Consider the following 14,113-nt stretch of genomic DNA (forward strand, 5'->3'; position numbering starts at 1 on the left):
AAGGACGTCTCACTCTGACTGTTTTTCCACAAACCAAAACCACAGTCTGCTCTCTCTCCCTCTCTCTCTCTGTTGTGCTTCCACAGTAAATTATTAAGCATGTAGAGGCAGATTAGAGAGTAGATAGAACTTTATTGATCTCTGAGGGAAACTGAACACAACACATCAACACATCAAGTTAAAAGATAAAAGAAAGTAGAGCAAGAGGTGAAATATAAATACAGAGTCATCGTCAGTAAATATGTAAATTTACTGATTTTAATATCAGTGTTGTTGAAGAACAGAGAGAACAAACAGGTACACCGTAAAGCAACAGATACTTTGTGCCTGTGTGACACAGTGAGACTCACTGATGTGATGGGGTCATGTCAGGTAGGTTCTGGTTTAACTGTCATGTGTCAATATATCCAGTACCGGAGTGGATCTGAATGGACCTGAACACACGTGGTGTCAGTTCTGGGTGAGAAGAAGAATGAGAACTGTGAACTCACACCTCAGTGATCTTTGTTCTGATGAAGGAACTGACATTGAGCTTATTTTAGGAAAATCAGACGCCTTCAGGATTTCTGCTGTTAAACTGGAATTTGACTGACAGATATTTAACAGGTTAGAACATGGTCTCTTGTCAATCAATCATTCAGTTGGCTGCAGGATGTTTTACTGTTGGTGCAATAGGTGGAAACAGGACTTTACATGGTTCACATTAATTTGTCTTTGAAAGAGTGGTGTGCTGTCAAGACAACCAAGACAAGCAGTGTTTGACCAGTTAAACCTAAAAAAAACAGCCTGGAAGTGATACCTCTCCTCACATCTGATCTCAGAACAGCCTTCTGTCCTATTGAGGACCTGAGGCCTGGTTGCATTCATCATGTAATTTACTGCCCTCTTGTGGCTACAGCAGGTTATTACTTGACTGCCAGCTGTTGGATCTATAGTTGTCATTTTTGTGGGCGTGTCCCGTTGACAAAGAGGGCGGAGTAGCATTTTTTGGACATTTGCACATTGTGGATAATCCTCGGATCTATGACGGTTGGTAGAAATTTGCTTCAACAGTCTTTTCTTCCTCACTGTTAAGCAGCATAAGCAACAGAAATTGAGCTGCTCTTTTCCACTGCGGCTGCTTGTTAATTGATTGAATCAATTTATGGAGCATCATGCTGCTGTGTTCTTTCATTGTTCAGGTCTGTTCAGGTCAACTGCATTTTGAAACGGGTCTAATTACCCTTAGGTCTATTCAGGTTTGGTCTGGCTGCTCTTGGTCTCCCTCAGATCAGGTTTCTGTTTTTTGAGTATTAATTATTGCAGGTTCTGTTCTGAAGGTGTATTTTCAACAAATCTCTTTTGGATCAGGTCCAAAATTTTGATTTCTGCTAGACACTTTCTGCACGGTGCAGTATCAGTGAAGACCTGCTGGAGGCAGCAGAGAGAGAAGTCAATACACACTAGACACCATCAGACCCCATAAAGACAGAAAAACAACCCCTCCCTCCTTCATTTCAGAACTTCACTTTTGAAGACAATGAAAGACTTGTGAACTTCTTTTTTTTATCTCCCTGTGTCTCAGTTTTTATGTTGTCTTAATTTCTTCTTTCTTCTTCTCTCACTCTATTATTAGCATTTTACATTGTTAGCATTAAAAGCTATCCCTGGTGGCTGAATAAAGAGCTTGACATGATTTAATGTGAAGCAGCCTTGGCCTGTGAATGCTCTGTGTGTCATCATTTTTACGTTTGGGTCGTTGGGCCCAGTTTTTTGATGCATCAGACATCATGATGATCTTTTCTTTAGTGCCACCCTCTGGACAAACCTAACGTTTTTAGTTCCATCACTAATAAGACTCTCACAACAGTTAAACCATCATAATGAACTCTGCAGCCTGAGGATGCTAAACGCACTTTACACTCTTAGTGTTGCTGAAGTGTGTTTGATGCACTGACATCTGCACACATGCTGAAGAGCCACGAGACTTCAGTCCTCTCAAGTCTTTCAGGTTTCACCTTCTTTATTTCACTTGTCATTTTTTTGGACAAATGGATGTTCGGCTGCAGCAGTCGGCCATGTTTCACGCTCCTCTCCCTCTTATTGTTGGATTCTGTCTTTTAACTGTCGTTTATTCAACAGAATTATATTTCAGACTCATCGATCAGCTGCAACATTAAACCAGACGACGAAACCCTCCTGTGTGAGTGTGTGTGTGTGTGTGTGTGTGTGTGTGTGTGTGTGTGTGTGTTGTTATCAGTGCTGTGCAGCCCCCCTGATCCTGGCAGAGCTGAGTCGGTTCATGCAGGGGGTAATGTGTCCTTCTGCTGGAGTGCGCGCGCACGTGTGTGTGTGTGCGTGTCTGCGTTTGAGTCATGGTGCATGGATAAAACGATTAGGGAAATAAAGCCATGAGGAAAAAGAAAGAAAGAAAGAAAGAAAGAAAGAAAGAATGGACTTTGGACAGGAGAGAAAGATGGAACAGCAGAGGGGAGTTAAGATGAAAGGAAAGGAAAGGAAAGGAAAGGAAAGGAAAGGAAAGGAAAGGAAAGGAAAGGAAAGGAAAGGAAACGAAACGAAAGGAAAGGAAAGGAAAGGAAAGGTAAGGAAAGGAGACAATAAAAGGGATATGGAAACAGGCTTTCCAATTAAAAGACTTCCTGTGGACGTCTGACAGCAACAAATCAGTTACACATTGCTCCTGAACGCAGCCGTTGACCTGCTTCACACTGTCTGAGGACACAGAGACAGAGCAGAGGAGTTAAATTAACATGGAGGAGAATAAGTGACGTGGACCACATCAAAATCTCAACTGGTCCAGAGACAGAAACATAACTGAGAGGTTTTATATCTGATGCTTTTGTGGGTCAGAAGGAAATTAAACAAATATTCCAGTCAGATATCTTTCTGCTGTTAAAGAAACAAACAGACACTTTGCAAATAAAGAACCTGGGACACAATTAAACAATTAAACCAAACTCATGAACAGTAACATCAGGTCGAACTAAACACTGAAGAGAAACGAGCAGCTGGAGAGGAATAAACCTGAGTGAGGACTGAGAGGGTGAGGCTGCAGAAGAAAAGACAGTTTCATCTAAACACCTGACGCCATGGCAACAAGACACAAAGTGGTCGTCCTGCATCAGCAGCATCTCTCGCAGGCTGGAGGTTCTCAGCAGACAGCTGTTTCCAGATGTGCTGTCCAAGATCCAGAACCAAGTGAGGTAGAGGACCAGAACACAGCAGCTAGACAAGGAGACTGAGAGAATCACTCTAACCTCTCTCTGAAACGAGATGTCCAGCTGAACCATCAGCTCAGAACTGAGCAGCAGGACCCTGGTCCACCATCTACAGTCTGAGAGGACGAATCAGAGGTGATCTTTACGAGAACCACTGTCTGCAGGCAACAGTGAACCTGGTGGAGGTTCCCTGCAGATTTGGGAAAATATTTCTGGGATTTGGTCTCAATTTATCAAACTCATTTCAATCTTATTTATACATTTACAAATCAAGGCACCAGAGTCAGGTCAGGATCTCAGAGTATTACAATGATAAACCAGCAGCCCCACCAGGAGCAGCACTCTGTGACAGTGGAGAGGAAAACTACCAGCAGCCACTGCACATACTCTTATATTCAAGCACTGTCAGACTGGCTGTTGCTCTGATGCTTGGAGGATATCAAAAATAATGTTAGTGAGATTTATTCAGACCACAAGTGGAATGACACATATCACAAAATATCAAAACCACAACGCTGCAGAGACATGAAGAGTGGGACAGGTGAAGAAAAAAGACAAAGCAGAGAAAGGGGAGACAGAGACTGAGAGACCATAGAGACAGAGAGAGGATCCTCCTGAATGGAAATGAAAGAAGAGAGAAGAGAAGAGGAGAGAAGACAGAGGGATTAGCAGCAGTGAGGATTACAGGATGAGGAGGAGTCTTTGATGGTCTCAGTTATGAATGAGATGCTGGTGTGTGTGTGTGTGTGTGTGTGTGTGTGTGTGTGTGAGTGAGAGAGAGAGAGAGAGAGAGAGAAGAGAGAGAGAGAGAGAGAGAGAGAGAGAGAGAGAGAGAGAGAGAGATTAACTCTTTATGCTCCAATTTAACACGAGAAGAAGAAGATAATACTGATGTGACAGGTGCAGAAACTTCTGATTGGCTGATAATGATCTGACAGGGAATCACCATCTGAGCAGCTTCAACCTCATTATAATCCTGTAGGAAATTCACTTTGCAGGAACACAATAGCTGTGTCCCAGTTCAGAGGTCTAATCCTTCAGAGGCTGCATGTGAAGAGTGATTGTGTCAGGGCGATGTGAGGCAGGTGAGGACTGGTACAGAGATCGACTGGTAAATTGAAAGCTTCGTCTTCAGTCTCAGCTCCCTCTTCACCCCATCGGTCCAATGCCACACCTGCATTACTGCTGACGCCACATCAACCCACCTGTCAGTCTCACGCTCCATTTCACCCTCAGTCACCCTCGGCCCACTGTTTTCTGGCAGGGAACCATGACCTCAGACTTGGAAGTGCTGAGTCTCATCATCTCATCAGAGAACCACATTCTGACAGGTCTGAGGTCCCAAAACAGGACACTCTCTAGCCTACGCTGAACCTTGAGATCCTGTGCTTGAGAATCACAACAGACTTGGTGACATCCCTGACAGAGACCAACTGGAAACTTCATGGTTTGTATTAACCGCCCTGGTACCCCATAATTTTACAACACCCTTAACAAGACTCCAGCTGTTCAGCTGGTGGTAAACATGCTAACATGTCGTCATGCATGTCGTCCGTGAACATCATTTCTCCACTGCTTTTTCCAATGTTTAGAAAGTGAAGAGAATAAACTGTAGATCATAATCATATGGTTTTTAAAATGTCAACAGTTAAACAGTTTGTATCATTTTGTAAAAGTTCAGATTTTACCGAACCAGAAGTTTTGTCTGATTATTTTCCTAGTTTTTTTGGTTCAGCTACTTTTAATAAATCATCTATATATTACATTTAACCTAACATAGATACATTTATAAAGCTATCACTTTATCTTGTCTTGTTAAGGGTGTTGCAACTCGTCTCTAAAGGCGTTTCTCTTCATGGTGCAGACGAGGGGTGTGTACGTCAGACATATAAAATCATTTAAACTGACTCCTCTCTGCTGTTGTGTAAAATAAAGATGAATTTTGTGTCTAAGTTGATGATTTAAAGACATGACCAGACTTCATTCATTAAACATGATACATAGCGTCATGTGACCGGCTGACACCCAATCATAAATGATGCAAAAGCTGCTCGGCTGTTGCTAGGCGGTTTAACCCCAAGTGCTTCCTCAGTCTCTACGGGGGTCCAGGGCGGAAATCAGGAGAGAAAAATTTTCACTTACGGTAAAAAATTATAAAAATATATTTTTGAAATATAAACATAAAAACATGTTTTGTTTTTCTGATAAATGTCCGTCCACAAACTAAAATCAACCACTGACCTCAACAGTGCAGAGAAAGACCCCCCCATGATGACTGTTGGCAGATATGGATGACTTCAATTACATCATTATCTTCTATAATGTAATCAGCTTGAGGCAGGGTCATTGTTAACTGACTTTCTGTTCAGCAGTTTACTGTAAACTGGATTAGACTCAAGTCTGTTTCTGATCCACAGCAGCAGATTCATCTGGTCATCTATCACAAGTTTGGTCCATAGTCTCCTGCCCCCCCTGATGTCTTGGTCCCGCTCCTGTGACTCTTTGTGGTCATTTTTGCATCTTTTTATAGTTGTTTTGTGTCTCTCTGTGGTTGTTTTCATCTTTTTGTAATTGTTTTGCATCTCTTTATGGTTGGCTTGTATCTCTTTGTGGTTGTTTTGATTCTTTTTGTGGTGAGTTAACAGTAACAGTAATTAACAGTTAACAGTAATTTCAAGCAGAGGTTGAACAGAAGTAGAGGATCACTGGCAGGTTGCTACTACACTACAGATCTGGATCACTGGTTGACTAATATTGTGTCATGAGTTTTTTTCTTCTTTTTTTTTCTAATCTCGGTATAAAAAAATCAAGAATCTGAAAACAGCAAGGTTCAATATCAGCCCAGTCTCAAACGTTTTAGTGGCAGAGAGATTTTCAGCTCTTCAGGTCTCCAGGTTCAGGACTGACTGATAAGAGCAGAAGAAACATGAAAACCTGTTAAAGAGACTTGAGGTGTTTATAAAGGAGACGAGGTCAGAAACACTCTGAGTGGAAATGATGACATGTATTAATGATGAGAGCTGAGTGGACACACACACACACACACACACACACACACACACACACACACACACACACACTGTAATAGAATATTCTATGTTGTACAGTGGCTGCCTCCATCAGTAACATCTATGACCTCACCGCTGCAGTGATGTCACCTCCTCTGTCAGATATAATATGATCTCAGTCATGAGTCTGAATCTTCACACAAACAACATGGACACTTTAGTTTAGACAATTTAATCACCTTCATGGGGGATTTTGATATTTTTCCAAAAGCCCCAAATCTTATATGAAGTATGAAGTTCAGCTTGGTGTCATTTCCTCTCAGTCTCTGACTGGATCAGCAAATCAATGGAATAGGGTTGTATAACAAATGAAAAACCATAAAAATGGTTTTGATTTAATGACATCTTATTTATTCACTCATTTACTGAATATAATTCTTATTTTGGGGAGTAGCTTGAGGGAACAAAAACTAGCACTTCTCCATACACAACATTATAGATGTATAGATATAGAGATGACATAATAACAAATATTAACATAGATAATAAAGTTGTTAATGTTGAGAGGTAACACTCAGTGTCATATTATAGAAAAGATGTTTATTCAGAATGAATAAATGAAAAATCATCATGCAAACATACACTACAAAAAGAGCTCACTGTAAATGATGCATGTGTTTTTACATTTTGTTATTTTGAAAACTCGGTCCAGATTGATCCAGGTCCAGATAATTCTTAAATGGACATCTGTAGTACAAGGACACGTCTGTCGATCACATGACGTCACATTGTTTTTCAGCCTCAGTGAGCTGTAGTTTTACAGTAGAGCTCAGACAGCAACAATACAACAAGATAACAGAGACACACAATGAGAGCAACAATGTGAAGAAAGTGTGTGTGTGTGTGTGTGTGTGTGTGTGTGTGTGTGTGTGTTTGTGCGCGTGCATGTGTGTGTGTGTGTGTTTAACTCTGGGACTGCTGCCCATAAAGTCTCATTAATTTGGTGGCAGCAGGCCCACTGGACCACAGACAGAGAGTTAAACCTTCTGCTGATGATGCTGCGTTCAAACACCCGCAGAAAAAAACTGTTCCAGTGTGTTTCTCAGGAGTTGGCTCACGTAACTTTGTTTGTGTTTGTGTGTTCTTGTGTTTGTGTCTTTGTGAGGACCGGTTCTAGACCAACATTATGAGGACATTCTGGCTGGTTCCGATTTATAAAACATAGAGTTTGAAGAAGGTCAAAGTTTCTGATGAAGGAGAGATGATTATATTGTTAATTTTCATCGGTCATCAGCAGGTTGAAATTGTTTTTTATTGATATGATATCGGTCTCACTTGTAAATGCGATCTTGATCTGGCAGCTGGGAGCTGAGTTGTCTAACATTAACTCAGCTTGTTTCTCTAATAACTTAAGATCCAGACGTCTGATGACTAAAATCCAACATCTGGTTAAAATCTATAGTTGAAAATGAACAAGGTGTAAAAAGTGTCTCTCAAAAATGTGACTTACAACAACCACAACACTAACTCATGCACATAGAGCCTATGATGTCATTGAAAGGCAACCAATGAAACGTTACGATGATTACAATCAGATTTCTCAGGTTTGAGAATTGATGGAACCATTTGGAATAATGTAAGAACACAACTCAACAACACAAACATTGGTCTAGTTGTTTTTATGATTTTATGTCTAGATGTCAGATTATAACTTTACAACATTACACATATCACACACACACACACACACACACACACACACGAACGGAGAAGTCCTGTTGACTCAGCCTTGTCATCATTCCGGTCCCATGTGGTTGCCGTGGTGACTGCATCATGTGATCAATGGGAAGACTGACACAGATCAATTAAATCCTCATCTGTTATGCTTAATTGATTGATTAGAAGTTCTAATGGACACCATCCTTAATGAGCCATTAGCTAATTGGCTGCAGCTCCACTGATAGGACAGAGAGTTTGTGTGTGTGTGTGTGTGTGTGTGTTTGACTGAGATGACATGAGACTGTGTTTCCTCTGCTCCCATTGATACAGATGACATAAATATTCAGCCAATCAATGAACGGGAGGAGAAATTAGGAAATGAAAAGAGAGGAGGAGGAATGGGGGGGGGGGGGGCTGTCTCTGTCCCAAACTTTACTTCAGACATCTTCTCGTCATATTCAAGTTTTCTTTGTCTTTTCTTAGCCCAGGACCCAGTTCTTCAGATGTGGTCTAACTAAAGCCGGCCCAACTCTCAGGTTGCATCACACACATAAGGAGAAACTTCAGACTTTTACTGATGTTTGCAGTATACTAGCTAACGTTAGCCTCAAGGGCTAAAATGTTTAATGTTGCCCAGCAATGCTGCCAGCTGCTCTGGGACTAATGAGGTCATGATCATAATCATCCAGATTTGAACTTCTAAATATCAAACGTGTCTGATATTATCAGGGCCCTCAGAGTCTGAGGAGTTCAGGAGGTTTAAGACTGAATCTGAGAACCCCTCACATTACCAGATCATCTGGTTTTAACATCGGTCCAGGACAGCTTGTGTTCATACTGGATTGCAGTATTTAGGATTAGCTTGATTATGAGTCCTGGATTAGAGAAAGATTTTGTAGAACCTTGTAACCTTGGTATCACATTGTACATTGTAAATAAATCCTAAATTAAAGTATTGAAATCCTGAAATAAAGTATTTAATTCCTGGATTACAGTAAAATAGAATTAGAGTATTTATAGAATATTTGAGTTCAGTTCCTGCAGTCCCTGTTTTTAGTGACTTTTAGTCTTGTTTGTCGTATATGTTACAGTGTGAAGAACATCACGGATCAAACACAGTGTCCAGGGATTAGTCTCTACCTAAACTTAGTTCAGTGGTGGCTTGAAGCTTCCACAGGGACGTGTGTGTGAGTTCTGGTAGGGTTTACTCTCTGGACAGCAGCCATGATTTTGATCCATTGTTCCATAGCTACTGTCGCCAGTTCCCTTTACAGACGCCAACTGAGAATAGACTAGTCCAATGGGACGAGTCTATCTCCTGAAAACAGACTCAGTTGTGTATACACTCCAAGGACGTCTCACAGGAATAGCCAGTCCTGTGCTTGGTCTAATCTCTCTATAGCTAATGTCCCTTATTTTTTATAATTAGAGAGTGTGTGTATTTTGACCTAAATATCAGCAATGAACAGCACATCTTGGCCTAGTCTAATCTCTGGAGGGTGCATGTTATTACCTACAGTGAAGCTCAGAGAATAGCCTGATCCACTGGGAGGTGCCAGCATCTGTTTCACCTCAATAAGAATAAAAAAATGTAAATAAGAATTTAAAAGTCATTAAATGATGATAATAATAATTAAGACTGACATTTTTTTCTGTAAATAGCTTCCCACAGCTCTGTGTTTGGTCTAATCTCTGGAGAGTGATGGTTAATTTTCTCCTGTGGGATTGTCGATATTTTCATCTCACCAACAAACACTGAGCCTCATTAACTGCAGCTCAGAGGGAGAGATGGTTCGGTACGGTCTAATCCCTGGATAACTGTTCTCTCTTTGCTTCTGTGTGGACATGAGAGCCTCTGAGTGTTCAGTCCATCAACCTGATCCAAGTCCTGATGTGTTTCCAAAGCCAGTTTCACAACAACTGAATTTTCACCACCTGTAAAGACGGACAGAGGCTGTTCAGTTTTAATTCATCTGATGTACACTTTGTTAAATCGTACTACGGATTTTAATCTCTGCTCACACCATGTGATACAGTCCATCACAGCTCAGTTTCAGTCAAGACCATAGGTGTTGAGCTGCCAGAGCGCACCAGAACGACGATCCGCTTCTTTTTTTCTCCAAGTGATGAAATAAAATATCCGCAGTTCGCATAATCCAGTTGAAATGTATATACATTTTTAAGCAATTGAAGATCCGATCTTCACTAATTCGTGTCATGTAGAGAGCTAATAAAAAGCAATGTAATGGTCATATCGACATTTGTGTACTGATTCATTTCGCCAAACGACGCCTGTGAAAAGTGTCTATAGCTGCCAGTAGCCTCTGAGCTGCACAGACTGAGTTTCCTCTGCTTTCAGTTCAGTCCTGAATCTTCGAATTGTTATCACTAAAATAAAAAGTGCTCTGTAGCATTATTGGGCCTCCGTATGGTTTTCGGGGTTGGATGTGGGCCACCAACATTGAGATTTTCAAGTGGACCATGAGTTGGAAAAGGTTGGAAACCCTGATATAGGTTTTAAGTATATTTTTTCTCGATATAGTAAAGCTGCAATAGTGGGAGTAAGGGCGCTCCTGTGTTTTCTTATAACACTTCTCGTCTCACAGAACAGATACAGGACTTTCACACCCTGAGCAGCTCCACACTGAACAGAGCAGAGACAGTGTTTCCAATGGAGGCAGTGGCAGCTCACACTTCCCTGATTATTCAGTCAAAGTTAAATAAAACCAAACTGTGAAAAAGTGCTGACCTCCACACACACGTCCACCGGGTTTCTGGCTCTGACAGGAGGTGTTTGTTAAGACGGTGACACTTTTACAATTGAGAAAAACGGTGGAAGAATCCACTTCGTGTGAATTCCTGCAGTTCAGTGACTCTCTGATCTGACTGAGTGCTGAATAAAAACTCTCAGACATATCACAGAGGTACCAGGTTGAAACTGTGAACTCGTAGGAATATTCTCGCACATACCTATCAGCTGTTTCATGCTCAGTCTGAAATGGATCCTCACTGACTTACACTCCAGAGGTTTATTGGACTAACAGTTTTTTTTTTTTTTCTGTTTCTCTGACTTAAGTGGAATTTCTACAGGCAAACATTAAAATCACACACAGGCAGATTTCACCAGCCGCTACAGAGGGTGGGAAAGTTAAATCAATGAATGAATCAATGATAACGATGAAGTTTCCTTCCTCCTCGTGGAGCTGACATTTAGAGTGGCAAAACTTAGCCGAAGTTTTCAGTTTTATAAAGCTGAACTAAATCTGCACATTTTCCTCCTCAACTTCAACTTTGACCTGACGGCTGATCAGCTGATTATCCGTGTGACCATCCAGTATAGAGTGGTACAGAGAGAAGGTTTACACACTGTCAGGAGACCGGACAACATTATGATCCAAGAAGAGTTGAATCAAAGCCGACTGCACTTAGTTTTAGATACTTGAGGATATTTCATCTAGGATCCAGGAGGCTTCTTCCATTCCAGGCTGTGGGTTAATGAGCCCATTGATGTCACTTGGTTCGTTAGTGCTCCTGGTTGTTGTGGTGACAGACTGGCTCCAACAGTGAGTCAATCCACGTAGACTCCCATGTTAAAATGTCCAACTTTGCCGCAGAAATAAACATGTTTACAGCCTGGCCGGTCTGTAGAGCTAATTTCCTCCTTCATGACAACTGTATTGGGGTGATTTTTTACATAACTCACCTGTTTACATTTTAACTTGAAGTTATGTATAATTAAGGGCGTGGCCACTTTGAGTGACAGGTGGGTGAGCGTATGCTTGCCACAAACCAGCATGAACCAAAGTCTCTAGCTGGGAGTTAGGGGCGGAGTTAGATACTGCCAGGAAGGCGATGGTGCTTCAAAACCGCTCTTCAGAAACCTGTGGGTGACGTCACAGAGGTCCATCTTTATTTACAGTCTGTGTTTGAGCTGTGTGTTTTTTTTAGTGGTGGTTTGGTTTCACTGATAAACAGGTCTGTGGATTCCTCACTGTATTGGACTTTATACACTAGATTGCTTTCTTGTGTTTGGTTGTGTGGTCTTTTGGTTGGACCAATTATTGTCTCCTGAGTCCTCTTGAGTTCACTGATGATGATATTGTTGCGTTTATTCTGTGTCTTCTCCACCAACAGTGTCGTGTTCTTCCTGGAGCTCGTGGCTGATTTCACAAAGGTCCAGTTGTGTATCCGCAGCTTTAGGAGCATCCTTCAGCTGTTTGTGCTCCTCTCTGGGGCCTGGACACTTATTGGCTCATCGTCAGCTCAGTGTTGCAGGGTCCTGATAATGTTCCAGTGGGTGGTGAGAGTCACAGAGTAGGTACTGGTGTGTGTGTGTGTGTGGGTTTCCTGTTCACCCCTGTTGAAAGACAAGCTGTTGTTCCTGACTGATACTTTTAATAACCTGTGAGTTTATTATCCTGTCGTCAGGTTTCCATCGCAGGTTTCTGGTTTGTGTTTTTTGGAAAAGTCCGCAAAACACATTGTGAATGTTCTGTGTTTCCACTGGGTGATGTTATGAGAATAAAGCTGGATTTTCTCATTATATATATATTCATCATATTATTCCAAGTTAACATGATGACGGATTTCCATTAGCCTTCCTCTGGGTTGGAACTGGGGCCTGATACGGCAGAAGCCACAACTTGAATATGAAAAAAGTGTTTCCATGTCAATTCAGTGAAATACTTCTGTTGAATAGTCTGAAAAACGTCTGAAAAACCACCTCATGCAAGCGCATTGATTCTTTTGTTCAAAATTCATGTGTTCATGTGCTTTATTTTCCCTCTTTAATAACTTTTTATTGAGCAGCTGGTGTACTGTGGTGAACATTGGCTGGCAGAGTTAGTGAAGTTGTGGTTTTGATTAGTCACTGCGTCCCCAAGACTCTGAACCAAATATTTTGCAAACCAGCTCAGGTTATTTTGCCGTAACCATTCCTGGTGTCATCAGGCCTTTAAACTGTTTCTGAGCCTGGTGAAGACAGGTTGTCGTCTCTGCTGCTGACAGGACAGAGTCATCGTGGATCGAACACCCATACACACACACACACACACACACACTTCAACAGCATGTGTGTGTGGATCAGTGTGTTTTCAGAGTGAAGTTCAGGTTCAGTGACGTCACAGCTGAAGTCTCAGCAGAGACAGAAGCTGTTTGTTAATCAGACACACAGTCTGAAGGTTTATCAGAAACACACACACACAAACACACACACACACACACACACACACACACACACACACAGATAAGATTACTCCTGAGAGACAGAGCTGTTTTATCAGTCTGACTCTCTCTAACACACACACACACAGCTTGTATCTGTGAGTGTTTGGTGTTTTCTCTGTCTCCCTCTAAAATGTACTGCTAATGGGCCGCTCCCATAACAACCATCATTTATTAATGACACACACTCACACAGAGACCACTCCCTAAACCCCAACAGGGGTCCTGTCTCTGAGGTTGACTGGTTTTTTGGTTCAGTCCAGGATGAATCACATCTGAGCCTCATCTGAATGAAACAGCTGCTGGTTTGTCAAAGAGAGAGAAAATATAACACACACATAAATATTGTCTCTGGGTTCTTTAAATGTAGAGGAGTAAAAGTCAGAAGTTTCAAAAAAATTTAAAAAAACTCAAGTTAAGTACAGATAGTTGGAAAATGTACTTCAGTACAGTACTCAACTAAATGTACTTCGTTAATGTCCGACCCTGTTCACCCAGAAAACCTGCACGCACGGCCAACAGCCTCCAGCCTGTGGTTCAAGAGTGTGCTTTTTTTTCGTGGCCTAAAATTCCAGTATCACCAACCTCCAGTCCTGTTTTTCATTTTAAACGTGTCCAGAATTTGACCAGTTCTGAGAGTTAAAGAAGCTGAAATGATCAGACAACAGAGAAAAGCCATTGACAGGCTCAGGACCTTTAACTAAAGTCTCCATATTCTTCATGCATTAGTTTTATGATTGATTTTAGATTTTACTGACTCGCTCTATAAAGCAAATGAAATGTGACCACATTTAAAAATGTCTCCTCACCTGTTTTCATTACACTCTTCACTCTGTAGACTGGAATTAACACTGTTGCTCAATCCTCCAAATAACAAACAGATCATCTTATAAGAAATAAAAACACCTCGTCTCCACTGAGAGGAAGAGGAAGAAGAGGCTGCTG

This window comes from Seriola aureovittata, chromosome 9 (genome assembly GCF_021018895.1).
Source record: "Seriola aureovittata isolate HTS-2021-v1 ecotype China chromosome 9, ASM2101889v1, whole genome shotgun sequence".
Lineage (NCBI taxonomy): Eukaryota > Metazoa > Chordata > Actinopteri > Carangiformes > Carangidae > Seriola > Seriola aureovittata.